The sequence below is a fragment of the Trachemys scripta genome, chromosome 8, assembly GCF_013100865.1.
Source record: "Trachemys scripta elegans isolate TJP31775 chromosome 8, CAS_Tse_1.0, whole genome shotgun sequence".
Taxonomy (NCBI): domain Eukaryota; kingdom Metazoa; phylum Chordata; order Testudines; family Emydidae; genus Trachemys; species Trachemys scripta.
Window position 1 is genome coordinate 104,404,386 of NC_048305.1, and position 26,655 is coordinate 104,431,040.

At 53.0% G+C, this 26,655-nt stretch overlaps 1 protein-coding gene across 1 annotated transcript in view; it reads left to right on the forward strand.

Annotated features, from left to right (window-relative positions):
- Positions 1 to 26,655, forward strand: part of LOC117881251 (phosphatidylinositol 3-kinase regulatory subunit gamma) — a 307,599-nt gene that overhangs the window by 159,381 nt on the left and 121,563 nt on the right. The gene's annotated exons all lie outside the window — the stretch shown is intronic.

Sequence of the window (26,655 nt, forward strand, 5' to 3'; positions counted from 1 at the left end):
CTCTCGGCCTGTGCTTCTCTAGCTGCTGGGACGGAGAAACAGGATTCTCTGGGCCTTGTGCAGATTAATTCTGGTCATTTACAGTTGCATACGTGGATGGAGACGGCTGTTTCATGCTCAGAGGTGACCTTCCTAGAACTTATTAAGGTGCCTCAAAAGCAGATGAGGCCGTGACTTAACCAACTTCAGCTTAAGGGAGTGTTGGTGATATTAGCAAAGGAGGGGCTTAGTCTCCAGAGAGTTCCTCACCAGAACTCTGGGAATAGCTGCCTGCCTTGGTGATCAAGGTGCCCCTCTGGCAATTTGGAAGGCGGTCACCCTGCCCGGGGCGGAGACAGGAGATCCAAGGCTTCCTCTCCTCTCTGTCTTTGTGCATGGTAGGTCGGTCGTTAGCATCTGACTGGCAGCACGGCTGGGCCTGGCGCTGGCAGCTGGGGATTTTTTAATTGCTCTTCAGGGAATGGCAGAGCTGATGTTCCCGGAATGTTGTTGGGGAGGGTTGACTTTGAAAGGTGCCTAGCACATGAGGGAAGGGGAAGTTGTTTGCATGCTCTGCTATATTGTCCAACAGTCTGGCTCACAGAAGGTTTATTTTCTGTGCTCTTGGTCTTGACGCGTCTGCTCTTGCTTGCACGTTTCATCTGACGTGCAGAGATAAGTGAGGTCACAATAAGGCAGGGGCCACAGGCTCTGGACTGAGGTTGTTTCTACAAGGGATCTCTCCAGACATGATCCAAAGGGCCTCCTGCCTTTACCGTTGAGCCATTTAGAGGAGAGGTTTTCTGTCACATGCATCCAACAAAGCGGTTTTAGCTCTGAAGACAGAGTTGAGATTACAAAAGCCCGCTGGCTCTGGGCTAGAGGAATATAGTCGATTTTTCTAACGTTCATCCTCTTCTCGTGAGAATAATGGATTTCAAAGGGGCAGTTGGTGTCCACGACTTGTCTGTAATGTCTGTCCCTTTAGAAAGCTCGTCGTGAGTTTCCTACACTCCTTGATGTTGCCTGTGTTTCTAAATCGCATGGCAGGGTTCATTTCTGGGGCATTCAGGTACAGCCCGCTAGAAATTCTGTGGCAGCATCACTTAATTTTTTTTTAATGGAGGAATCAATGAAATGTATGGAATTAAAGTAGACATGCTCACAATGGAGTTTATTTTTCTATTCAATTCAGCTGAATTTAGGTCGCCATCAGATTTTCAGTGCCCAACCTACTGACGACGTTTGTATTGACATGCCTGCGCATAATTGAGCAGATTGTGCCTTTTGGTGGGATGGAAAGACACTGTCCAATCTGACTCCTCTTGTCAGTTTTGTTGCTTAATATATGGCTCATTCTTAAATCACCAGAAACATCTTCAGAGATTGTGATGAGTTTGTATGTTACAGATTTTAAAAAATTAATAACAGTAAAGTAAATGGGCACTTATATCTTGGGCTAGATTCATTGGAGAATCAAAACCATCCTCAAGAAAATTATGTGCCGTTGACGAGTAGGATATATGGAGAAAACAGTTACAAACTATAGATACAATCCGGCTTCCCCACAACTTGAGTTCTCACTCTGTTTCCTTTGTTTACCAGTCTCCACACCCTGTTTGGGCTCTGTACACCACACAGAGCCATCTAGAGGCTGAATAATATACTGCAGGTAAACCTAATATTACGACCACTGAGAAGCTTAGGGCTGCACTCAATTTGCTGCACTCAATTTGGAAGACTCACAAGTGCAAGCAAAACACTTTGCCAGTTAGCTCCAAGTGTAGACCAAGGATGGAGTGAAAACATGGTTGTGAATAGAACTGGTTGATTGATAGTCAAGAGACTGGCGAATAGATACTCATGAATCACCTTGGAGAGTTTGGTTGGTTGGGTTCGTGTAAGTTGTGTTGCTAAATTTTCACTGGAATTTAGATCACCACTTGCTTATTCAAATATTCCTAGATCCCAAAACTTCTCCCTATTTTAACACAATTCATCTCTAATTTTTATCTACTGTAAAAATGTGGTGTTTGTGATCCATCATTCATTATCTTCTTGGTTTGGGGTTGTTGTTTTTTTAAGTTTGACAACCAATCAGGGAGCAGAATCTGTGCCTTGTGATTTCGGTGACCAATCACACCCCAAGAATAACGGCCAGGCTCAATGAACAACTCACAGGCTGTTGTTTAGATTCGTAGGCCTTAAGGCCTGCAGGGACCATCATGATCATATAGCATAGGCGCCGACTCCGGGGCTGGAGCACCCACGGGGAAAAGCTCCCTGCCCCAGCTCACCTCCACCTCCTCCCCTGAGCGTGCCGCTTTTTCCCCCTAGCTCCCAGCGCTTCCCAGGTCTTTCCCCTCCTCTGTCACTTCCAACTATAGGTCCCCAGCTTATAGTAAAATTCTTGTTGTTAGTCCCTAAGTGCATGACTTGCACTTTGCACTATTCAATGTCATCCCATTTCTGTTACTCCAGTTTTCAAGGTCCCCCAGATCTTCTTGTATGATATTCCGGTCCTCCTCTCTATTGGTAATGGCAATTGGCCAGGCTTGTATCCATGCTGGTCTCAGAACGCTCCAACTCCAGTCCAGATGCTCTCTTGCAACACAGCGCACCTGCTGGGCTGGCCGTTGAAGGCTATCATTCATACATCAGCTTGCACCTATCCCAGGCATGCTGCTGGAAGCATGCCCCTATGCTACCGTGCACGCCAGCACCTCCACCTGCTCCAACAACCCCATGGTTTCATCTGGGATTTCCTTTGCAGGCTCAGCAGTGCTACGAAGCACCCCGTGAGCCAACGCACGGCCTGGCACCCCAGTTTCTCATTGCTCTGTCTGGGTGTACATGGAAGGGGATGGCTCACCGGAGCCAGCGAACCTTTGCGCTCACCTACCAGAAGTGCTCAATCACTGCAGAATGGCAAGCGACAGAGGGGAGGGAAGAGGAGGAATGTGGCTAGGAATTCTTGGGTGGCTGCATTTTTCCACTTGTATCTTAAGAGCCCTGTACTCCCCCCTCTCCCTTTTTTAATGGGATGCGTTGGCTGCTGGGCGCCAGGGTGGAGTTTTGCAGCTGGCGCTGGCACCGGCAGCATTGGCCAGCGCGCTATGGGCATGCGCTTTCTCACAGCCTCAAATGCTGCCTCGGGGACCGTTGACAACAAAAGCGCTGTTGAGGAGAACGCCTGTGAGGGCAGGCAGGGAGCAGCAGGTTCGGTGGCGCTGCCTTTTCAGGCAGGAACAGAAAGCAAAGAGTGGAATGGGAACGTGCTGCTCAGCGGGCTACGGAGTCCTACCTCGAGGCCACCAGTTGCGAGCCAGACCTGTGCTGTTAGTGTCCAGACGTTGTTGCCTTCTGGTGGCCCATGTGGAATTGATTGGCAATGTCCGTCTCTTCTCTTGGGCCAGATGTGCGCATTTTAAGGGGGACAGAGGAGCACAGGGACTATCCCATCTCTAACTAGCGCCACAACGGGTCCCTTCCTTGTCAGCGTGGATGAGCCAAGGAGGCTGACTTCCCTCCTCCCACCTGGAAGAGGCCCAGGGTTGAGGCAGATGGGCGGGGTGTCAGGGGGCTGTTTGCGCTCTCAGAGCTGGCGTAAGTGCTGGATGTTCACACACACAATCCAGTAGCTTTTCCTGATTCAGGCAGAGCTGGAGTCCCCCCCGTAACTGGGGTGACCAGGAATTCCCAGGCTCTTTAAGCCACGGGAACAGATCATACCCCTGGAGAGCCGACCCTCCCTATCCAAACAGGATAGACTAAAAACGCTGGGCATTACAGACCTGCACCATCCTTGACAGGTTGGACACCTCTAATTTACAGCCCTGCCCCCTGCCTTTAGGAACATCTGGGGAAACGGACTTGCTTAGCCAGGGCTAATGCAAACCATCTTCTACATTGATGAGTCTGATGAGGCATCTCCGCCTTGGCAGAGGGGCTGCAGATTTCAGTGGCTACCACTTTGACTGTCCCTGGAAACGTCCCTCTCTAAGCCAGCTGGATTCCAGATGAGATGATGGCTCGGGAATCTCATCCCTGTAGCTCGGGGGAGTCCCCATTAGTCCTCTGTCTTGGAAAGCGAGTTACCGAGATGCCGGACAGGCAGGGACCTGGGTGTCCTTCCTCCCTGCTTTTCTCAGCTGTTGCTTGGGAAAGCGCAGCCCTTGGTGGTGCTGCTGTCCTGGTGTTCATCTGCGTTACCCCTCCGACGTCGCCGAGGGCTCAGTGCCTGTGGCTCCGAGCGCGGGTCTGCAGTGCTTAATTGAATCACTCGTGCTGACGATTGATAGCCCCGCGGAGAAAATCCAATAGCAGCCGTTCATCAAAATGCTGTGACAAGGGTAACAAATGGGAGAGCCTGGATGAAGAGCTGAAAATTCATTCCAAATTGGATCAAGAACTCCATCCACCGGGCAGAGAACCAGACGAGAGTCGCGTGCTAACCCAGAAGCATGTGTGTACACACACATATGCACACACACTCTCTCCTCCTGTCTTGGATGTTATCCACAACTGCACGACTACTCATGTTTACTGCCTATCCCCCGCTGAGCGGGGTGTGGTAAATTGCGCCCTGGTGTGACAGGTGGTGGCAGGGGAGAAGTACAGCTGGCTGGAGATGGCCCGTCGCAGCGCACACATTTCAGATGGTGACTTTGTGCCTGCACTTGGAGCCCAGCTCTTCTCACAGTCAGTTGCTTGCTCCCAGCTCCAGGGGTTCCCCTTGTAGCTCGCACTTTCAGTGCGGAGGGTCCTGCGTGTGATCTCTGCTGAGGCCTCCTGGCATTGCCATTATGTGGCTGGTTTGGTGACCCAAAGCTGCAGGGGTAGGAGCTGTCAGGCGAGCTTTCCCGGAGCGATCGCAGTCTGGCATGCCTCAGGTCGCGCCGCGCTTCTGTTGACGCCGTCTCCTGGCCGTTCTGCACGCCCTAGATGCCAGAAGTCCCCTAAACCGCAGCGTTCTTGGAGTGCTGAAAGGCTCGGGTGGTGGTCCAGTGGGTAAGGCCCTAACTAGGACTAGGGAGACCTACAGTCAATTCTCAGCTCCACCACAGGCTTCTTGTGTGACCTTGGGCAAGTCACTTGGCCTCTCTGTGCCTCAGTTTCCCCATCTGTACAATGAGGACAATAGCTCTGCCCTACCTCACAGGGGTGTAGCGATACATTAAGAATTGTGAGGTGCTTAGATATTGGGGTGATGGGGACCAGATAAGTACCAGAGCCAGAAGCAAATGCTGGCAGATATTTCAGGGATCACATGGGAAAGGCGCATTCCAAGCTCATCAGGATTTTAGTGGGCAAAGGATTAACTAACATCTCCAACAGCTGCTGACAAGAACCCTAGAACCATGGGGAGTTAGTGCTAAGAGAGACCTCTTTTGTCCTATGTTGTCCTGTCCGTCTTTGCACCCCAGCCAGTGCGGATCACTGCCCAAATTATAGCAGGCTAGGTGCGATGACCCCAACGCTGGAAAGGCCCTGCTGCTGGGAACCCAGTCCACGGTCTGTCCTGCTAAGCTGTATTTCAGCCTAAATTTTCCATTGCCCATTTTAATCCCATTTCTACCAGTGACACTTCCTTGCATCACCTTCTGCATTCCTCTCCCTCTCTGGAATACCTCTAGATACTGCTCATCTCCCCTCCTAGTAATGGGGTGCCAAGCGACACATGGCTATTTCCTTGAATAATGCTTCAGAAATCAGCCCCCCCCAGCCACTTCATCATATTTATTACTCTCCCTCGAATTCTCTCCAGTCAACTCGTCGACATCGGTATGCGTCTCTTCCGTTCACTTCACCACATGTTAGGAAATAACAGCTTGATCTCCTCACTAAGTCTGGTCTAGGATGAACTCAGTAACACACCGGAACAATTAACTCCTCCTTCCTAACTATGATCCTTCGGTTTGATTACCTCGTAGGGGGGTAAAAGGGCCGAATGGTTAAGGCAGAGACCAAGGAGTCAGGTCTCTTGGGCTCTGTTCCCACCTCTGGGAGGGCAGGGCCGGCTTTAGGCCGTTTCCCCCGAATCGGGCCCCGCGCCCTAAAGAAGAGCGCTTAACTTTTTAATTTTTACTCACCCGGCGGCAGTCAAGGGCCTCAGTGGCACTTCAGCGGCGGGTCCGTCACTCGCTCCAGGTCTTCAGCGGCATTTCGGTGGCGGGTCCTTCAATGCCACGGAAGACCCGGAGCGAGTGAAGGACGTGCCGCCGAAGACCCGGACCGCCGCCGGGTATTCGATTCGGGCCCCACAGTTCCCAAAGCCGGCCCTTTGGGAGAGCGTGTGGTCTAATGGGAGAGGACTAGGAGTCAGGACTCCTGGGTTCTGTTCCCAGCTCTGGTAGGGCGTGTGGTCTAATGGGAGAGGACTTGGAGTCACGACTCCTGGGTTCTAAGCCCACATCTTCCACTGACTCACTACACAGCGTTGACCTTTAACCTCTCTGTTTATATCTAGAAAGCAGGAAGTTATTCTTCTTCTCGCCTCACATTAGGGGCTTGTGGGCCCTAATGAAAGGTTTGGAAAGCACTTGGAGTGCTGTGGATGAAAGGGGCTATATAAAGTACTGAGCATTATTATTGGATTCTAAGAGTCCGTAGCCACCGTGTACGTCTCCTCTCCCCTCTTCGCTCCGTGTGCACTTTTCTTTTCTTTTCTTTTCTTTTGGGGGGGGAGTTGTAGCTTATAATTAGACATGCAACATCGCTATAAATACCCTGCAATAACATGGCGGGTGGGATGCAAATAGCATATGAATAGGAGTCACTAGTTGACACCGAGGAAACCATAAAGTGTGACTTCATTCTGACTCAAGCATAAATATACCTCCCGTGAGTTCCTGTGGTTTGGGGGATTGGAGAGGAGAGGTGCAGGTCACTGGCTGAGCAGGGAGCAGCAGCTTTTGCTGAGGGATTTTATCCAAGAAGGGGAACGTTTCGAGCCAGATTTCGCTGTTGTGAGTGTGAGCGTCTGCTGGGATTTGAGCCGCGCTTCTCTAGGCAAATGGCGCTAAGAGGAGAAGTGACATACGGGGAGGAACTGAAGGGCACTGTGACTCCAGGAGGCAGATGCTGCTGCTTAAATAATGACGCGGCAAAAATGTGACAACGGAAACATTTGGATTTGGAAATGCCTCCACAGTGGCTTGTGGGCGGTGTCGTTTGCGCACTTCACGCTCCTGTCCTCCTTCAGAGGCTGGGCCTCCTGGCCAGGCTACATCTCCCATATTTCAGGTTTGGGCTGAAACATTTTGGTTTGGGGGCATTCGGTTGTTCCTTGAGAAAGCGACGCTTTTCACAACGCAGACCCTTTGCCCAGAAAACCATAATTTCGGTCAACACCCAGCTTTGACGGAAAAGTTTCGACCAGTTTTGGTTTTTACCTTGAGGTAGCTAGTCAAAATCAGTCTCAGGTGGGGTCTATAGGGTTGAGCCTACATCGAGGTAAAGTCAAGGAAAGACTTCCCTGGGCCCAGTCAGCCACGTCATACCTTCCCCATCGCTCACTGTTGCTACATGTGTATAATCGGGGAAGACACAAAGACAAAAACCCCTTTTGATATGATGAAGAGTTAAGAGCAACCCCCCTCCCCTTGCATTGGATAGGCAGCTTGACTCCCACAGCGAATATGCCCTAAAAGCATACGATGCACTGCCATGACCACACAAATACTAATGAGCACCACAATTATGGAAGCCCCGCCCCAAAAGATATAAACCACTCCCACCTCAGTTAAACTTATCTCGCTTCTTCAAGCACCTACGACAAAGGCTGCTACATCAGCAAAAAGTATCTGTTGTTATTTAATGGCCGGGGGAATCCGCAGGACTCCAACAGCGATGGCACATTTCTAATCCACTCGCTTGCAAATTCTAGCGCGTAGACATGACATAACATAAGAATGACCAGACTGGGTCAGATCAAAGGTCCATTTAGCCCAGTATCCTGTCTTCTGACAGTGGCCAGTGCCAGGTGCCCCAGAGGGAATGAACAGAACAGGGAATCATCAAGTGATCCATCCCCTGTCGCCCATTCCCCGCTTCTAGCAAACAGGCTAGGGACACCATCCCTGCCCATCCTAATAAATAGCCATTGATGGACCTATCCTCCCTGAATGTATCTAGTTCTTTTTTCAACCCTGTTATAGTCTTGGCCTTCACAACATCCTCTGGCAAGGAGTTCCACAGGTTGACTGTGCGTCTTGTGAAGAAATACTTCCTTTTATTTGTTTTAAACCAGCTGCCTATTAATTTCATTGGGTGCAAAATGACCCAAAGGTTTGTTCCTATTTGTGCGTGGATCTAGGACTCCACAGACCTGCAGCCTAGGATTCATTAAACGTGACCTGAAGTAAATGTTTGCATGCGGGATGAGACTTGTGTCCTGCCCCAACTAGAATTCACAATGGTGTTAGTTAACACGTGTTAATGAACATGGCTAAAACGTCACGTGTAGACATACCGTAAGGAGAAAGGGAAGGGAAGGGAAGGGAAGGGAAGGGAAGAGAAGGGAAGGGAAGGGAAGGGTCCGGTTGGTCGATAGAGCTGCTGAAGCGATGGGATTGCAGAGTTGTTGTAGCCAGAATATTAGAGAGACAAGGGGGGCGAGGTTTCTCTTTCACCATCAGAAGTTGGTCCAATAACAGCTATTACCTCACCCACCTTGTGGAATATCAGTTCGGAGCATGTGGGTCTAGCCGCCTTGCTCTCATGTTTAAAGCAGGCTCATGCTTCAAAAGGGGGAGGTCACCCCAAAATGGAGAGGCGACGGGAGCTTTCAGCTGGGCGCACCGCTCGGCAGCCAAAGCACGGGACTCTCCTTTGCCGTCGCACGTAATTGCAGACACGTGAGGCTTGGAGCCAGCCGTTCGTGTCGGTGTCCTAGCCTGAGATCACTCTGTTCTCCCAGGTTCGTTTTGTTTGCTCGACGGCTGCTAATGTACATTTGAAAACCGTCCCTTGACGAAACCACGCTGGGCCAGGGGGTTGGCACCGGCCGTGGGGACCCGGAGGCTGCGGGTCAGCAGTTCACCCCCAGCCCAGGTTGTCAGCGACCTGATGGATTGCTGGTGGCCTCAATCCAGCACTGAGTGGCTGGGTGCCCACATCGTGAAAACCATCCCCACAATCGGCCTCCTTCTTGGCAGTCTTAGCAGAGAGGCTGAGGCGTGAATGGGTCGTTAAGACCGAGCACCCCCATGAGATGGTCTGAGCAGGGGGCTGCAGTGTCAGGCAGGTGAAATCACTGGCAGGGTTTGTTTGTTGTACTCACTCCTCAAAGCCAGTGGGGAATGAGGGACTTCTTCCGAGCAGCGTTGAGTTAATAAACATACTGTCCTGCTAAATTCCACCCCTCGCAAAGGCAGCTCTGCCGTCGGCTGCCAGCTGTCAGTTAACTCGCAGACAGCTCATAAAGGTAATTTTCTTTCCTCTTGGCGTGGGATCGCGGGTGCTGCTCAGCGATTCACCCGGCTTGCAACAGAGAGAGAGGGAGAGGCAGAGAAACCTGGCAAGGTTTTTTCCTTTGTCTTTCTCGAAGAAACGCTTTCAAATGCGAATTGCATTCTCACAACTCTTGGTTCTGTTTCTCCTGGAGAGAGAGAGAACCAGCGTACGGTGTATTCCCCTAATCCTCAGCTGCCGTAAATCGGCTTCGCGCCAGCACCAGTTTCACACCGGCAGAGGATCTTCCTCTTTCCCGTTGGGGATTGAGGGTGCTCAGCACCTTGCAGGATTGGGGCCCGTTACTCCCTTCCCCGGCCTCTGACCGGTAAAAGGGTTGGCGGGACCAGACTTTCGAAAGCTGAACCATCGGGAGTGTTGGGGGAGGGGTAGCTCAGTGGTTTGAGCATTGGCCTGCTAAACCCAGGGTTATGAGTTCAATCCTTGAGGGGGCCATTTAGGGAACTCGGGTAAAAATCTGTCTAGGGATTGGTCCTGCTTTGAGCAGGGGGTTGGACTAGATACCTCCTGAGGTCCCTTCCAACCCTGAGATTCTATGTTTCTAAGCCTGTATCATCAGGTGGCTCTTCTCACGTGTATTAATCTCCTTATGTAATAGTCAAGGCATCACTTCACGGCTCACTGGATGCTCACATGGTGAAGGGTGAGGGACGGAGCCCTTGCTAGGGACCAGGTTGAGAAGGGAAATCGCCAGGGAAATCTAAACAAAGCCCGCTCTGGCGTGGATGATCCATGCAGTTAAAGCCTCCCAGCTGCTCCCACCACTAGAGGCTTTGGGTAGGCTCCTAACGACTAGGTGACAGGGAATCCCATTCCACGGCATAAAGGGGTGTCCCAAGGACCGGGCACTGCAAGAAGCAAGCCCTGTGGTGAATATTCTCCACCCCGACGGCAGTGGTGTAAACCCACGTGTAGGGCACGGGAGGTCATAGCTGCAGACTCCTTGCGCTGAGGCGGACGGAGAGTGGGCTTCGCTGGCTGGGAACGGACGTGGCAAACCCGGCCTGGGTATGCGCAGATTCGTGCTCATATCTAGAACCAACCCCTCCCTAAGGGGTTAACGGTGACCCGTGACGACATGTGTGGGCTGTTGGGAGGCGCCAGCACACGTGGTAATGGAGACCGCCAGAGGTTAAGTGACTTGCCCACAGCCACCGAGTGAGTCGGTGGCAGCGTCTCATGGTCAGTGTTTCTCCTGGCAGCTGGCTGTTCCCGTGCCTTGAGACACCCCAGGGCAGGCAGGGTGAAGGATTCCCACCAGCCCGGCACACAGCAGGGGCCCATTGGCAGAGACTGCGCTCTATTTAAAGGAAAGAAGGGAGCGGGCCGGGTGGAGGGGGCAGGTGGTTTGTATAGAAGCAGGTTGGGGCAGGAACTAAACAAAAGGTGGTGATGCCAGGGTCACTTTAGCCAAGAGGGGAGGGATGGGCTGTGAAGGGAGCCCCGGGGGGTTGGCTGGGAGTCACCTTGTGCCCTGAGTTAGCATCTGGAAGCGCGCGATCTCGTTAGTTACCCTTGCCCTCTTCCCCTACTCCCTCGCTCACTGCCACTCGTTTTTAACTCTCTTGTCAGGTCATCAGGGCACGGCCCCCGTCTGCCCACAGGTTTGTAGAGCGCCTGGCACCGTGGGGCCCCGATCCCCATCACTCCCACAAACATTGTGCGATGGTCCAGGGCCCTCTGGCCATGCCCGCGTGGGAGGTGAGAGCAGGGAGGGATGGGAATCTGTGCCCATCAGTCTATTTCCCAACCTCGGGCAGGAACAGGGGAGGAATTGATTTAAATGCCAGCTTATGTAAATGTGGATGACATCATCCCCTTTTCCTCTCCGGCGCTATTTATAGCCACTTTAATTTACTCCCCTTTGCTTTATTATCTTTCCACAAGCCCTTTATCCCCAGCATTTAGCATCTCAATTGACAAGCCAGCCGCATGATACAGCACGATGCTTTTTCATGATGCTGCAAAGAAGGGCTCAGACAGAGAGATGCGGGGTGGGGGAAAGGAGGGGAGCTGAGGATGAGCGGGTTCCTGGCTGCAGCAGCACCCAGATCTACAGCCGTCTGGGAGAAAATAACCCACTGTATCACTGTCCTGCCGGTGTCCAGGGCGCAAGTTATTTATCTGTATTACTGGACAGCCTAGGAGTCCCGGCCGTGGGCCAGGAGTGAAGGATGGAGGCGTTGTTCAAACGCAGAGCAAAAAGACCCAACGAGCTAACAATCTAAGTATAAGACAAGAGACAACAGATGGATCCAGCCAGATACCCGAGGGGGGAGAACAAGGAAACAGAGAGACAGACTTGCTCAGCATGGTCAGCCCACCGGCAGCCTGGGCCTTGTCCAGTTTTTTGTAGGCATCACGGTAAAAGGGAGTTTTAAGGAGGGCTCCAAAGGAGGATAATGAGTAGAGGTTAAATTCAGTCAAACCTCAGGGGGCCGCGAGCTGGTTTCAGGAGGTCCATGAGGCCCCACGGCTGAAGCCCCAAGCCCTGGCATGCCTCCCACGGGGCAGAAGCCCCAGCCCCCCTGCCCCCAGCCTCCAGCTGAAGCCTCGAATGGGGAGAGGGGTGGTGTGGGGAGCTCCGGAAAATACTCCATGAGAATTTAAACCCTGATACAGTAATGAGTTACTTTTGCGGATGTTTATGGGATGCTCCTCCCAAGTGTGAGGGTCGGCATGGGAGAAAGTGCCAAGGTGCCCTTTTAACAGTTTTAACAAGTGGGCACTAGAGGCTGGCGCCATGGGCCAGTTGGAGACAGAAGTCGACATCTCAATAGTGAATAAGAGACGATAGGGCAGGTGGGGATAGACCACGAAGAATCTTGAATGTGAAGACAAGTAGCTTGTGTTGGAAGCCAGGAGAGAGCAGCGTTTGAGTGGGAGGTAGATTCTTTAGCACCAAACAGCCGCAAAACACCCCAGAAAACTCCTTATGAATTAAGTATGGGATGTCAAATCCATCAATGTCAGCTCACTGCAGCTGCTGACCCAGCCTGAAAATGGTGTTGCCAACTCTCATGGTGTGTGCTTTCTTTTCCATCAAGTTCCAGCTCTTGGAGTCCGGTGAAAACCTCAGTATTCATTTAAAAAAGAAAGGAAGTTTCTAGTCCTCCTGGCTTCAGAGAAAAGCTTGAAAACATGACCTCAAAGGGCTCAAAAAGCAGATGGTGAATAAATAGAACCCCAAATGTATTTTTTTAAAGCATGCTTTTTTAGCCAATCTCCTAATTTTGGTGGTTCTGACTTGATTTTCGAATGCTTGGTAACCCTGTAAAAGTTACAGCTATTTCAAGGAGGATCTAGTCCAGGGTTTCACTCACCCGGCTGAGATCATCCTGCAATGTGAGTAGCAAGGTTGTCAGATGGGATGGGAGGCAGAGCGCCATCTTGTTTTGTTATATTTGGGTGTCGGATACTACTAATAACCCTACGTGATGTGGAGAGCCCTTGTCAACATAATGTATAGTCAGTTTCACTTTCCACTTCCCGGGCACCATGAGAAGCTGTAAATGAAATAAAACTGCCTTGGAAGTAAACAACCTCCTGAAGACACGGGGATATAGATTTTGATTTTCTCTAGCCTCCATTCGGGGGCTAACTTGACATTGTCCCTTTAAATCAAGTGACCGCGAGACGTTTATCTTTCATGTCATTGGTCGACTCGAGCGTGTTATCACCTGATATTCCATTGGGGGCGGAGTTCCTCACATAGCCTAGAGACGATTCATCTTGATCCTATGGTCGAATTAACCTCCACTGATAAACGCAGTTATTGGTTTTTTAATTGACTTCTGGACTAATTAACTGACCAACAAGATGTCCAAACCGTCCTGTTATAAGGAAACCGTAGCCCTTATTGGTTGAAACTCCTTAGAGCATAAGAAAGGGAGAAAGGGGAGCAGCCTAAACTGTGGGGTGCATTTGAAATCAATGGGTCTTTGAGATGGGGCCCCGATGCCAGCCCCAGATACCCCCAATCTTTGAAATGTGCACCTGGATGGGGATTAATTGGGCATGTCTGAGTCCATTGCTGGACGCGTCCATCTTGCTAAGACGGCGACACCAGCGCCGTATGGGGCAGACCGGCCCCATTTGCAGCTTGTGTTATTTTTGCGACGATCCCTCCCATGGTCTTGAAGCCCAAAGCACTTTGCAGTTGCCTCCGCCACGCACCAGGCCCGCTGCTCGACAGTGCATGGTAACTGTCCCGCGCACTCAGAAATGGAGGAAGGAGACGGTGTCCAAATGAAATAGTGAGGGTGATTTAAGTGGGCAGAGACAAAAGGTGCCATGGGATCTTCCTTGAGCCCACCGGGGTAGGACGGTTGGTTTATGCCTCATCGTTTTATGACAGATTTAGCAGCATAACGATCGCTCACACATGACCGCTCACCCCCTTAGAGCACCCGGGCTTTCCATCCAAGGACTGGCTACTTCGCTTGGGAGACCCACCAAGAGCCAAACCCAACTCAGCGTCGCTGCTGCTTGTTTAGTGTCGGGTGTATTTTGACTAGAAGCCTTGAAGTTCTTTGTCTGATTGTTAGGCAGGTTTGCTGCCTGCCACGAAGCTCTCACATGCTGTCCCTGGCTTGAACGTTGTCACCTCTTCGGCAGGCTGCTTGGCTCTGGGCCCGTTTTAATTATAGACTTGAGTTCCACATTCAGTTCAGGGAGTGTTTTAGCAAGAATAGCTCCTCGTCTTGTGACCCCCACCCATGTCTGAACTGAGCAATAACCCCATGCTTTCCCTTGAAGCAAGACAGACCCAGCTGACCCGCGCAGTGTCTTGCAGAAAGCAAGGAGTCTTGTCCAGCAATAGCAAACGGTAGGCCGGATTCAGGGCAGATGCAAACAGCTGTAATTCCATAGACTTCAGCTAAGTTTCCCTTTCCTCCAGCTGATCTGACTTTGGCGCACGCTAGCTCTGATTCTGCCGTTGCGGATCATAGATTTCGGGGGGGAAATCCTGACCCCGGGGGAGTCGATCGGGGTTTTGCCCGTGACGGCAATGGGGCCAGGAGTTCACCCTGGATTTTAAGGCCAGATGGGATCATTGGGGTCCTTTAGACTGACATTCTGCCTGAGACGGGCAATAGACTTTCCCCCGGTGATCCTGCCAGGGCTGGGACGGGGGCGGGGTGTAGCTGTCGCTGCGCGCGCTCTGTGCTTCCAGAGTGCAGTTTGAACATCGCCTTTGTGTGGCTTGCTTCAGAAGACGTAGATTTCAATGACTCCGTTGTTACCTGTTGATGCTGGAGCTAGAGACCCCCACGGCTGCGAGCGGCGGAGCACGAACCCATGGTCAGGCGAGCTGCAGAACAGCATTGGCTACAACAGAAGGAGACTAGACGCCAGGGACCGGATTCCTTGTCAGGGCTCGAACTCACTTCCAGGGTTGCCCTGAGCACCAGTGGGTGGCCGGGGCCAGCAGCTGGGTGGCCAATGCGGGCTGCCGGGATGGGTCTGGCTGCAGGGGCAGACTCACATGGTTAAGGGGAAGGATGAGGTACTGCAGGGCTGGACTGCATCCAGGGCCGAACCACCTGATAGCAGGGCTTGGGGGCTTGGAGCAGCAGAAGGATGGCCTGTTTTTTTGTACCTGAGAGGTGGCAACCGTACTAACTTCCCTACATAATCCCGCTGCTCCTCTCACATTTCAAGGGAACAAGACGTGATGTAATGAAAACTTTGCCATCTGTCCTCCGTAATACCAATCCTCAGTTATTTTTTACATAACATCTTTTGTTTTAAAGCACCTTACAAACTATTGGAATGCAGCCACCTCTGGAGCGGAGCACCACAGCTGTCTAACAGCCTGCAGCAACATCACACAACTGGGCAGGCGAGGAAGCGAAAAAAGCTGTAACCCGTGGAACTTCGTGCAGTGATTTAACCAGGCTAAATGCACCAGAGGTGCCCAGTCAGTAAGAAGCTGGGGAGAATGCTCACACCCTTGTGAAAAGTGCCAGAATGATCTTTATTACAGATGGTCAGCAGCACTCTCCTCTGATAGATAGCGCTTCCTGCACCATGGCATCCTCTAATATCACACTAATGCTAGGGCATTAGCTAAACGGCAGCCAAAAGAAAACCCCCACGGACCCCGTTGGATCAGAAACACCACAACCTGATTTTTCCCCTGGAAGTCTCCCGTCCAGATACGGACCAGACACAAAGCAGATCTAAGCAGCATCTTCTTCTCATGTCGTTCCACCACAGTCACAGGTTTTCCTACTGTCGGGCACGTGATACTGCCCAGTCTGTAGCCCTGGAGCGCTCTCCCGTCACATGGCACACTGTTCCTCCAGGAGCCAGCGGACCAACCGTATAGTTTGTATTTCACAGCAGTCGTGTGTCTGAGTCATTGGGATAGCCCCGCTTCTGCATATTGATTTTCCACCTGCTGGCTCTTGTTCAGAGGCAATCGAAACGTCTCAGGTCGACCCGTCCTTCTCCGCACCCGCGGGAAGGCGTTCGGCACCGCCAGCCTGCGTGTTTATGTCTCGTGTGTGCCACGTTTCCCGTCGGGCGGCCATTGGGGATTTTGTAAGCAGTTCCGTTGCCTCCCAGAAGCTTTTCTGCGATACCAGAGGGACAACGGCCGCGGTGCGACCATCAAGGGAGGTGTTCGTCCCGAAGATCTGCTCACATCACAACATGAGGTGGCACAGCTGTTGACTTGACCAACAAGGTTAAAACTCTCCTGGAGCACAGTGCGTCCATGGATATTGCTAATACTTGCGCAAAGCCTAGTTGTGAGCAATTCCCTGCTCTCAGCAGCTGCCTAAGGAGTGCTGGTCACTCATAATACGAACTCCTGTCGCTGTATGTTCTGAAAACCAACAAGCCTTAAAAGCAAAGAAAGTGTCCGCCTCTCTTTGCCAGGAAGAAGAGAGAGCCCAGGCCCCTCCTTGGGGTCCAATCCAGCTTTTACTCATCATGTGCCTTGGACGAGTTGGAGGGTTGGGCCTGAGAGAACAACTCTGGCTTGTGAAGCAAGTCTGCGGTTAACAGTGAAGTTGGCACTCATCTGAACGGTCCCTCTGTAAGGTCGTCACGGTAGAAATTGAGCAACTGTATTCCTAGGCAATAAGTCTGTGTTGTGGGTGATCCGCCTGCAGGCAGCTGGCAGATGCCCCCATGCAGACCCCGTGGCCCGAGCTGTACACACACACAACCCACCCCTTCCCAGAAGAGACCATGTGGCATAACGGGCGTCGCTTCCCATCAGCCTCAGACACGCAACAGCTGCTGTTTGTTGTGCGTCTGACTTCAATCCTCCTTGACCAAGAAGGAGAGGGCGCCGGTGGCTCTGTGGCTGGTGCTGTTCCCAGTCTGGTGGCACTTGGAACTGGCACAGAACTCCAGACCGTAAGCGGTTCCGATGGGAGCGCCCACCGCACCCGGCCTAGCAGACCCTGAGCTCAACATTTCTTCTCGTTCTCTTCCTGTACCCACCACAGCTGGGTTTCCCCTTTTAAATGTCTAACCCCATGGCTTCTTTGTTCATTGCGTTCTCTTGGTACGTGTGTATTCGGTCTGTCTCCCCTTTCATAACAGACAGTGGGACCTAGATCCAAACAGACACTGTACATTTTCAGAGACAAGGTTGGGGAGGTAATGGCTTTTATTGGGCCAACTTCTAACGGCCCAATAAAATAAGTTGGTCCAGTAAAAGATATTGCCTCCACCACCTGGTCTCTCTGATATCTTGGGACCAACCCGGCTACACCACCATTCCCGATCACCAAAAAAAGCGTCAAGCTGAAAATGGTTGGTTTTAAATTTAAAAAAAAAAAAATGTGACCCAAAAAATTCAACTCTTCCTTTTCATCAAAAATTTTTCACCAGAAAAAAATCACTTCCCAACCAGCTCAAGAGTTTCCTTAATTCGAAAATTGAATTAATAATAATTACTAACTCAAGTACTAGTAGCTGAAGGAGGCGCTCTCTGATTTAACCCAATAGGGGTGAGAGCCAGACCCAGGCAGGCTTCAGCCATGGTCCCTGGCATGGTGCCGAAAAGGTCAGCACACATCTGTTCTTCTCAAAGCATTTCTCTCCCGAGCTCTCTTTCCGAGCCGTGGCTATTTCAGGCCAGAAATCAGACGCTGTCCCGACAGCGACATCCCCTCGAATGTCACTGTCCACACTTATGGCCAGGAGTTTCCAGATGAAACGTTGGCAGCTGCGTATTTCTGTCAGGGCTGCAGATAAACTTCCTGGAGTGTGTATCAGTCTGGGGAGCCTGGGTTCCCAGCAGGCTGGAGCAAACTGGCAGTTTGTAGCGCCAGTGATATGCCCTCTGGACAATGAGCCCGGCTCAGACTGAAGCTCTCTGAAAGGTGTTTGGAGCATCCCCTTTTGATTACTCCAGACAAACCCAGTTTCAGGGCAGGACTGAAAAGCCCGCTAGGCTGGGGAGACGGGGCGCCTTGCCAGCGAGCGGGGGAGAAAAGGTTTGTCTGCTTACTCCCTGACACCACTTGGAAGCGATGCAAATCCAGACGTATTCATGAGGTTAATTTATTTGCAAGTCAGGCGGCGGGTCAGGCTGCTGCGGTACCTCGGCGGAGCTTCCGTGGTGCCAACGGAGTGATGTGAATTCACACCACCTGAAGATCGGACAGGCTCTCTGGAATCTGCTCGGCCTGGGTGCTCTGAATGCTTTAGATTCGAACACCCCAGGGGCATAAAAAAGGATCATCCGGTGGCGGTTCTGACTGGCTGGCTCCGCCGGCCTCTTTCAGGCCTTTTTCTCAGTGGGCAGTTTGGTCCTTTGACTCGCAAACTGGGAAGTGGGTGAGACTAGGGGAGTGTCCCTTGAAATAGTTTGTGAGCCTTCTAGCGGCTCTCACTGGGTTTTCTGTTTTAGGCGGCGTCTGCACCGCAGGTTTGAGCCCCGTGAGCTAAGTCAGCTGACCGGGGCTCTGTGAGTCGGCACGGTGGGGTTTTTATCACAGTTGAAAGCTCCCTGGCCCCAGGGCTTTGCCGGAAGATCTGTGGCACAAGAGGGTGAGCTGATCTGATGGCACCTGCAGCAGAGGCACGATCCCCATCTCCTGCAAGTGAGGGGTTGCGGGGCGGGGGGGTCTTTCATGCTGCTCTGTGCCCCCCTCCCCAGCCCATCAGAGTGCCCTGCGGGGTGTCTCATCCTAGCCACGGCACCAGAATAACCTCTCTTCTCCCCTGTATTCCTAGACATGTACAGCACCTAGCACACTGGGGCCCTGATCTTGATTCATAGTAGGAATCTTAAAGCAGTGAAAACCCCTGTCAAAGTCCTGGGGTTGTTCTGCTGAGCAAAGCCGGGCGGGGAGACTGAGTCGGGGCTCCGGGTTTGGCCCGTGTGCTTGGAACAGTGAGAGGCAGCGCAGTCTGCCAGCAGAAATACCGTGTCTACGCAGAGCACGGCGCTAATCCCCTCGCTGTCACTTGACTCAGTCTTAGATGAGTCTCTTGGGGCCAGATGTTCAGAACTGGGCGTTTGCTACTGGGTGGCTGTCACGGGGCGGAACTCACCCCGCGGCGCGTCCCGCTGGTCGTCCAGGGAATTAGCGTTTCCAGCCTCCGGAGTGCCCTCTACAGGCTGGTGTCCCGCTTGCCGCTGGGCCCGAGTCCCTCCTGGACCCCAGTTAGTGCCCCTTTCAGGCCGGCTGCTGCCCCCTGGCAGTACCCCCACAGATCTGGGTCTCCCCTCCCTGGGGAACCCCCACCCCCAATCCCCACCTCGCCTCAGTCTATGGCTACTGCCAGTCATCATCTAGCCCCCGTTCACTGGGGCAGACTGCAGTGTAAGTGCCACTCATCACCGGCAAGGGGGGTTGGACCTGCTGTCTCTGCCTAGCCTTGGGCTGCCCCTCTGCAACCCCAGTACCCTTTCCGGCCTGTAACAAGGCCTGCAGCCTGGGGGGTTTCCAGGCTGGAGCTCCCCAGCTCCTCTGTCTTCCCCCAGCCCTGCTCCACTCTAAGTACCTTTGTCAGCTCCCAGGCAGCCAGGCCCTTCTCCCTCAAGAGCGAAACGGAGAGTCCTACAGCTCCTGCCTTCCCTGGCCTTTATAGGGCCAGCTACGGTCTGATTGGGGCGTGGCTGTTTCCCCCCAGCAGCAGCCCCCTCGCAGCCTCACCCCTCTCCCAGGGCTGTTTTCAAGCCCTTCAGGGCAGGAGTAGGTGACCATCCCACTACCGTGCCCCAGTTGCGACGCCCAGGGTCTGATTTTTCCCAGGTGCTGAGCGCCCGCCGCCTCCACGGCTTGCCCTTGGAATGGAGGAGCTCAACGCCTCGAAAAACCTGGCCCCAGGTCAGGAGAGAATTAGCAACGAGGACAGCGCTGGCAAACGGCCCCCTGACTCATTTCACTGATACCCACGTCATTCTCTGAGCCCGTGTGCCCAGCCCCCTCCCCACCTCTCCGCAAGGCTCCAGCCACCCCCTTTCAACTCCGCACCAGGGGCCAGCAGGAGACCAACCAGAGAGAGTCCAAGACATCCAAGCTATTGGCGAGCAGGACTGGGTTTTCCGGAGGCCCCCCGGTGATGGGCCAAACGTGCTGCGGACCGAGCCGTGCGGGCTGTTCGACAGCAGTGGGGTGGCCGCTCGGCTGCGCTGTGAGTCCTTGGGTTTATTTCACCTGAGAGGAGCTGGTTTTCCTCCCGCTGAATTGCCAGGGCATCAATGCCAAGCACTCTGGGCTTCAAAGGGCAGCACATGAGCGAGGTTGAAACAGCAGGCGGAGATTTGGCCCCTTCCAGCTAAACCAGCTACCCCCGTCCTCACCTGGCCCCCAGCCCTCGTCTTGGCTCGCAGCGCCCCCTGCTGTTCCAGCAGTGCCCATCCAGTGCCGGCGCAGCGTTGGGGTCAAGCTGTTCGACTCTGTGAGGTCCAAGTGGGAACCCCTCGACCTGCTTCCTCTGAGGGAGGGGTGCAACCCGGCTCTCCCGCCAGGCCCCCAGTTCAGCCGTCTCGCCCTTCCCCGCACTGAGCCTGAAGCCCGAGGATAATGGGCTCCTGTCCTTACGACAGAGCACACAACACCCCTGGGATACCCAGCGATGAATGGAGCTGATCGGGCTGGCTTCCTAAGTCACCAGGAAGTCGGGGCCACCTTGCCAGGAGCCCCAGCGCTCTGAAGTGCTTTGTTTCCAGCAGGAGATGAATGGCTTCCTCTTCCTTGATAAGGAATGCAGTGAAGGGTTAGAGTCTGTTTTCTCGGCTTCCCCCAGCCTGCCCTCCTACCCCCTGCCACACGCCCGCTGGCTCCTTGCTAGGCAAGGCCGCCTCCATCCAATGACGCTGCTGGGGGAGCCGCTTGCGCGGTCCTGGCTGGGCCTGCTGCTTGCTGGGCGTGGGAGGTTGGCTTCGCCTGCCGGAGGCTGAAACGAGACAGGATCTGGCTATTTTCCCCATGTGCTCGCCCCTGGGGAGTGAGGGGTGGGCCCACGCTGTCAGATCTGGGTTTGGGGATAATCCCAGCGTCTGTTTAGTGGCTGGTGAGATCGCTCCTCCCTGATGCCTTTCTGTGTTGGCCAGGGGAGAACAGCGCAGAACTTAGATGACCAGGCCCTGCTGGCTCCCCGTGCGCCAGAGAAGTCGCACCAAGGCAGCCAGTCACGCTTGATATCTGAGCCCCGCTCTGCCACTCACTCACTCGGCCTCTTGTTGTGCCTCAGTTTCCCCACTTGTACTAGAGGGGAGACTAGCCCACCCCTCCAGCACGTAGGTTTCATGAGTTAATCCCCATGCGGCGCTCTGAAGATGGGAAGCGCTGGGCAGGGATGTGCCATGGCACGGTCTCCCAGACACCCCAAAAGTGGAGAGAAACCGCACTCTGGGCATTGAAATCCATAAGACTTCGGATATTGCTTTGGGCTTTAACCGGGGACGGGAGGGGAAGGCAGATGGCCAGGAGGAAAATGAGCTGTGGCGGAGCTGGGTCTGGGCGGGAGAGCCGTCATCCTTTGGACTTCCCTGCTAGCCCCAATGCACCAGGTACTGTACGTAGATCTGGCGCTCTAGCCGTAGCCAATCAGTGTCACTTCCCAAGGTGCACCGCAGAGTGTACCTGTGTTGTGTGCGGGCACACGCTTGGCATCTCTGTGAGCATCCACGCTGCAGAGCCGCACACGACGCATCCCTGTGTGCCCGCAGCAATGCTTTGGCGCTAGGGTTTCGGGGGGCAGATCCCAGCACCTCACCCACTGAAGCTGCTCTAGAATTGGTTTGTGGTATATGGCAGGAGAACTTGCCTGTCTTTGTCGGGGACACCTTTGCAGCTTGGCCTCCCTGTTCCTCCTTCCCCCTTGGGGAGCAGTGTTGGCAGGGGAGGTTGTCCGTCTGTCTGAGATAGACATTTGCATGCCTGGCGCCATGCACAGCTGCCTGGGGAACTCAATAATGAATCCCGGATTTGATTAATTTTGCCTCTCTTTCCGTTCGCCGATTGCCCGCGTGCGGATCAGATGGGGGTTGTTATTCACAGCTGGTTGCCAAACAACTCCTGCCAATGCTTCTCCGTCTGGAGCCGGTTCAGCCCCATTCACTGCAAGTCAGAACTTAGTCACAATTACAACCTTTTCCGAGTGGGCGCCCAGGTCCCATGGGAGGGGTGTGCTCTCAGATGGGAACTCCTGGGATCCGGGGTCAGGCGAGCTCGGGGGCTGGGATATTTGTGGGAAGCGAGCGGGCTCGGGGCAGACGTCTGTCCGGGTGGCATGGGCTGTGCTCGGAAAAGCATCAGCTAGTGTGCGCCCAGCTCTGGTTCTGAACGTGCCCCGTGCCTTCGAGTGTGGGGGGCAGAGTGGGGGGGTGTCTGTGGGTGGGGGGCACAAGTGTACATTTTGGTCTGGACAATGGATTACTCCAGCCCCGTCCCTGCTCACTGCCCGGGCAGGTCTCATCTGCAGCGTGGTTTGGAATCACCTTCCAACCGTCTTGCAGTCCGGCTTTACCAGCGTGGCTTGTGTGTGTGACCATTCGCTGCCCGGGTGCAGCGATGGGTCCCTGCCAAAGCCCCCCGATCGCTGCGCTTCGTTGAGTGGAGCGCGGGGGGAGGACGGGCGGTGGGAGCGTGTGCTATTGGATGCGGCTTCCCTCCCACACCTCAGCCGCTCCCCACCTGTTTGCAAACTCGGACGGACCGACGCCCCTGAACCTCTGGGGTTCAAACCTGCACCCAAAACTGCAGCGGGGGCCCCCTCTGCTAGGAACCTGTCTCCTGGCTTCCCCTCAGCCCACTCTCTCACTCGCATGTGTGCGCCTTGACCCACATACACTTACCCACGCACGCGCATCCCCACACACACTAACCTACACATGCACACCCCTGCACACACTTACCTATGCATGCGTACCCCCGCATACACTTACCCATGCACGCGCACGTCCGTGTACACCTACGCACGCACATCCCTGCATACACTTACCTACACACATGCACTCTCGCATACACTTACCTTTGCATGCGCACCCCTGTGTACACTCACCTATGCACGTGCGTGCTTGCATACACTTACCTACACACATGCACCCCCGCATACCCCTATGCACGCCCACATGCACTTACCTACGCACACCCGTGTATACTTACTTACACATGCACACCCCCGTACACACTTACTTATGCATGTACACGCCTGCATACACTTCCCTACACGTGCACCCCCGCATACACTTACCTGTGCACGCGCACACCCATGTATACTTACCTACATGTGCCCACGTATACTTACCTAGGCACTCACCTGCCCACATATTACTTACCTGTGCACCCCACATACACTTACCTGTGCACCCCACATACACTTACCTACGCCCGTGCACGCACATGTCGCTAGGCACTCTGTAATCTAACCCCCCAGTGCGCAGCCTCCTGCAGACACAGCCCCCCAGTGTTTTCTGTACTACAGACCTGGCGTCTCGCTCCCTCCCGCCCTGCCAGCCTTTGCAGCCACACTCTGACCTCGGCTCAGCTCCGTGTGGGAACAGCAATCCCATCGTAGACTGGGGCTCGCCCCCAACCTGGGCACTGTTTGCTGGGGCCGATCCATGTGCTCCTCGTGGACCACCTTCCTCCTCCTGCCGTAGCCTCGTATCCAGCACCTGTGGCCGCTCCAGGTGGGCTTGGCTGCTGAACTGCTGTCGTCCCGTTCCAGCAGCAGCCGCTGGCTTGCTCCAAAGGCCCCTTGTCTAGAGGCTTGTCTGGCGGTTGCTCCGGCTGATGTGGTTTGCAGGGCTGGCCAGGGGGGAGGGGTTCGTCTGTTTCTGGGCCGGCCGAGCCGGGGGTTCATCTCGCTGCAGCCAGGCAGGCTGTGATCTTGTCACGCTTTGCAAGCTGCGCAGGGTGGGGCCCAGTAGGGGCTTAGCTGGGAGATCCCTAAGGAAGGACACAAGTGCCTAGGAGGGGGTGGGGATGCATCGGGTGACACTCTACCTTCCGAGTTGCTGGGCTGGGCTGAGGGGATGCCAGGGGGTGCTGGGCTGGGCCGAGGCCTGAGCAACACGTGATCAGAAACAATCCATTGTACTTCCCCCATGGAGTCGCTGCTGGTTTTCGCCAGTGTCCCGGCCAAACCCCAGTGCCAGTAATTCCAGCTGCCTGTGGATATCCCCAGGGCGAGTCAAGTGCTCTTCACTTCCTGTCCTGAGCTACTGTGGCCTGGTAGAACACCTGCCCCGCGACAATCCAGAGGTGGCTGCATTGCAGTGGCAGACGGTACGATCTCTATATAGCCGATACAACCCATACGGTACTTGGGATGGAGGAGATTGGTGCACAGGGCTGCCATACACCCCTCACCATGCGATAGAAAGAGAGAGCCTGTATCTGAAACAAAGGCATGAGCAAAGAGCCAGGCTTCTGGCTCCGGAGGAAGAGTAGAGGCTAGATACCGGCACCTCCCGATGGGGTTGGGTGTGGGTAGGTTGGTTAGTGGGGATTTTCACTAGCATAAGAATGACCTGACTGTGTCAGACCAAGGGTCCATCTAGCCCCATGTCCTGTCTTCCGACAGTGGCTGGTGCCAGGTGCTTCAGAGGAAATGAACAGAACAGGTAATCCTCAAATGATCAATCCTCTGTCATCCACTTACAGCTTCTGGCAGTCACAGGCCACCCAGAGCGAGGGGGTTGCATCCCTGACCATCTTCGCTAACAGCAATTGATACACTTATCCTCCATTAACTTATCTAGTTCTTTTTTTAACTCAGTTGTACTTTTGGTCTTCACAACATCCCCTGGCGAGGAGTTCCACAGGTTGACTGTGCGTTGTGTGAAGAAGTGCTGCCTTTTGTTTGTTTTAAACCTGCTGCTGATTAATTTCATTGGGTGACCCCTAGTTCTTGTGTTATGTGAAGGGGTAAATTACACTTCCCTATTCACGTTCTCCACACAAGTCATGATTTTATAGACCACTGTCCTATCTCCCCTTAGTCGTCTCTTTTCCAAGCTGAACAGTCCCAGTCTTTTAATCTCTCCTCATATGGAAGCTGTTCCATTCCCCTAATAATTTTTGTTGCCCTTCTCTGTACCTTTTCCAATTCTAATATATCTTTTTTGAGATGGGGCAGCCAGAACCGCATGCAGTATTCCATGTGTGGATGTACCATGGCTTTATTTAGCGGCATTATGTCTTATTATCTATCCCTTTCCTATTGGTTCCTAACATTCTGTTTGCTTTTCGACTGCTGCTACACATCGAGTGGATGTTTTCAGAGAACTGTTCAGAATGACTCCAAGATCTTTCTTGAGTGGTAACAGCTAATTTAGACCCCATCATTGTATATGTATAGTTGGGATTATGTTTTCCAATGTGCATTACTTTGCATTTATCAACATTGAATTTCATCTGCCATTTTGTTGCCCAGTCACCCAGTTCTGTGAGATCACTTTGTAACACTTTGCAGTCTGCTTTGGACTTAACTACGTTGAGTAGTTTTGTATCATCTGCAAACTTTGCCTCCTCACTGTTTACCCCTTTTTCCAGATCATTTATGAATATGTTGAACAGCACTAGTCTGAGTACAGAACCCGGGGGTGGGGCGCAGCACTATTTACCTCTCTCTGTTCTGAAAACTGACCATTTATTTCTACCCTTTGGTTTCCTATCTTTTAACCAGTTACTGGTCCATGAGAGGACCTTCCCTCTTATCCCATGACCGCTTACTTTGCTTCTGAGCCTTTGGTGAAGGACCTTGTCTAAAGCTTTCTGAAAGTCCAAGTATACTATATCCCCTTGTCCCCTTGGGATCACCCTTGTCCACATGTTTGTTGACCCCCCCTCAAAGAATTCTAGTAGATTTGTGAGGCATGATTTCCCTTTACAAAAACCGTGTTGACTCTTCCCCAATAAATTATGTTCATCTATGTGTCTGACAATTCTGTTCTTTACTATAGTTTCAACCAGTTTGCCTGGTACTGAAGTTAGGCTTACCGGCCACTGGTTGTTTGGCCGGCTTCCTGCTTCTGATGAACTTAAAAAAAAATTGTTGCTGTTAGTTTTTGTATCGTTAGCAAAGTGAAAGCAGCTAGGATTTCACTTTGCTTTCCGTCCTGGCAGCAGTGCAAGGATAAATAGTGCCAGGTTCAGTGCAAAGAACCAGCCCTGTTAAGGGCACTCTTGCAGGTTCCATGAATGGCCCTTGCACCCTGGATGGTCCTTGCGCTTTTGCTAACGGGAAGTTCCAACTTCTCTCCTCATCCCAGTGTTCAGGAGCAGCCTTTATTAGTGCATTGGTTTGTACTTCGCAACCGGGCGCTCCGGGACTGGGTCTCACAGTCACCAGTAGACGGAGGCTGATGGCACTTCAGTGGCATGGAATTGACTGGTAACCACAGTGTTAGAGACAGGATGAGTCCGTAGTACCCTGGCATCTGTAAATGCCCCATCCATCCCTATGTTGCTTCTTGCTTTGCCTGCCACACATTCTCCAGCGCATCTGACTCCCAATTATAATGCACTGGACAATGGAGGAGGAGCATGGTTTTTCCCCATTTTACAGATAGGGAAACTGAGTCACAGAGCAGTGACGTGACTTGCTCAAGGTCACAGAGTCTGTGGCAGCGCTGGAAATAGAGCCCAGGTCTCCTGGCTCCCGGCCTCATGCACAATACACATTTGTCGTTTTTCACAAGCTTGTGAAAATGCTTCCCAAAACACGATCCCTAATGCCAATCCAGCTCACACCTTCGAGGACAGCCCAGGA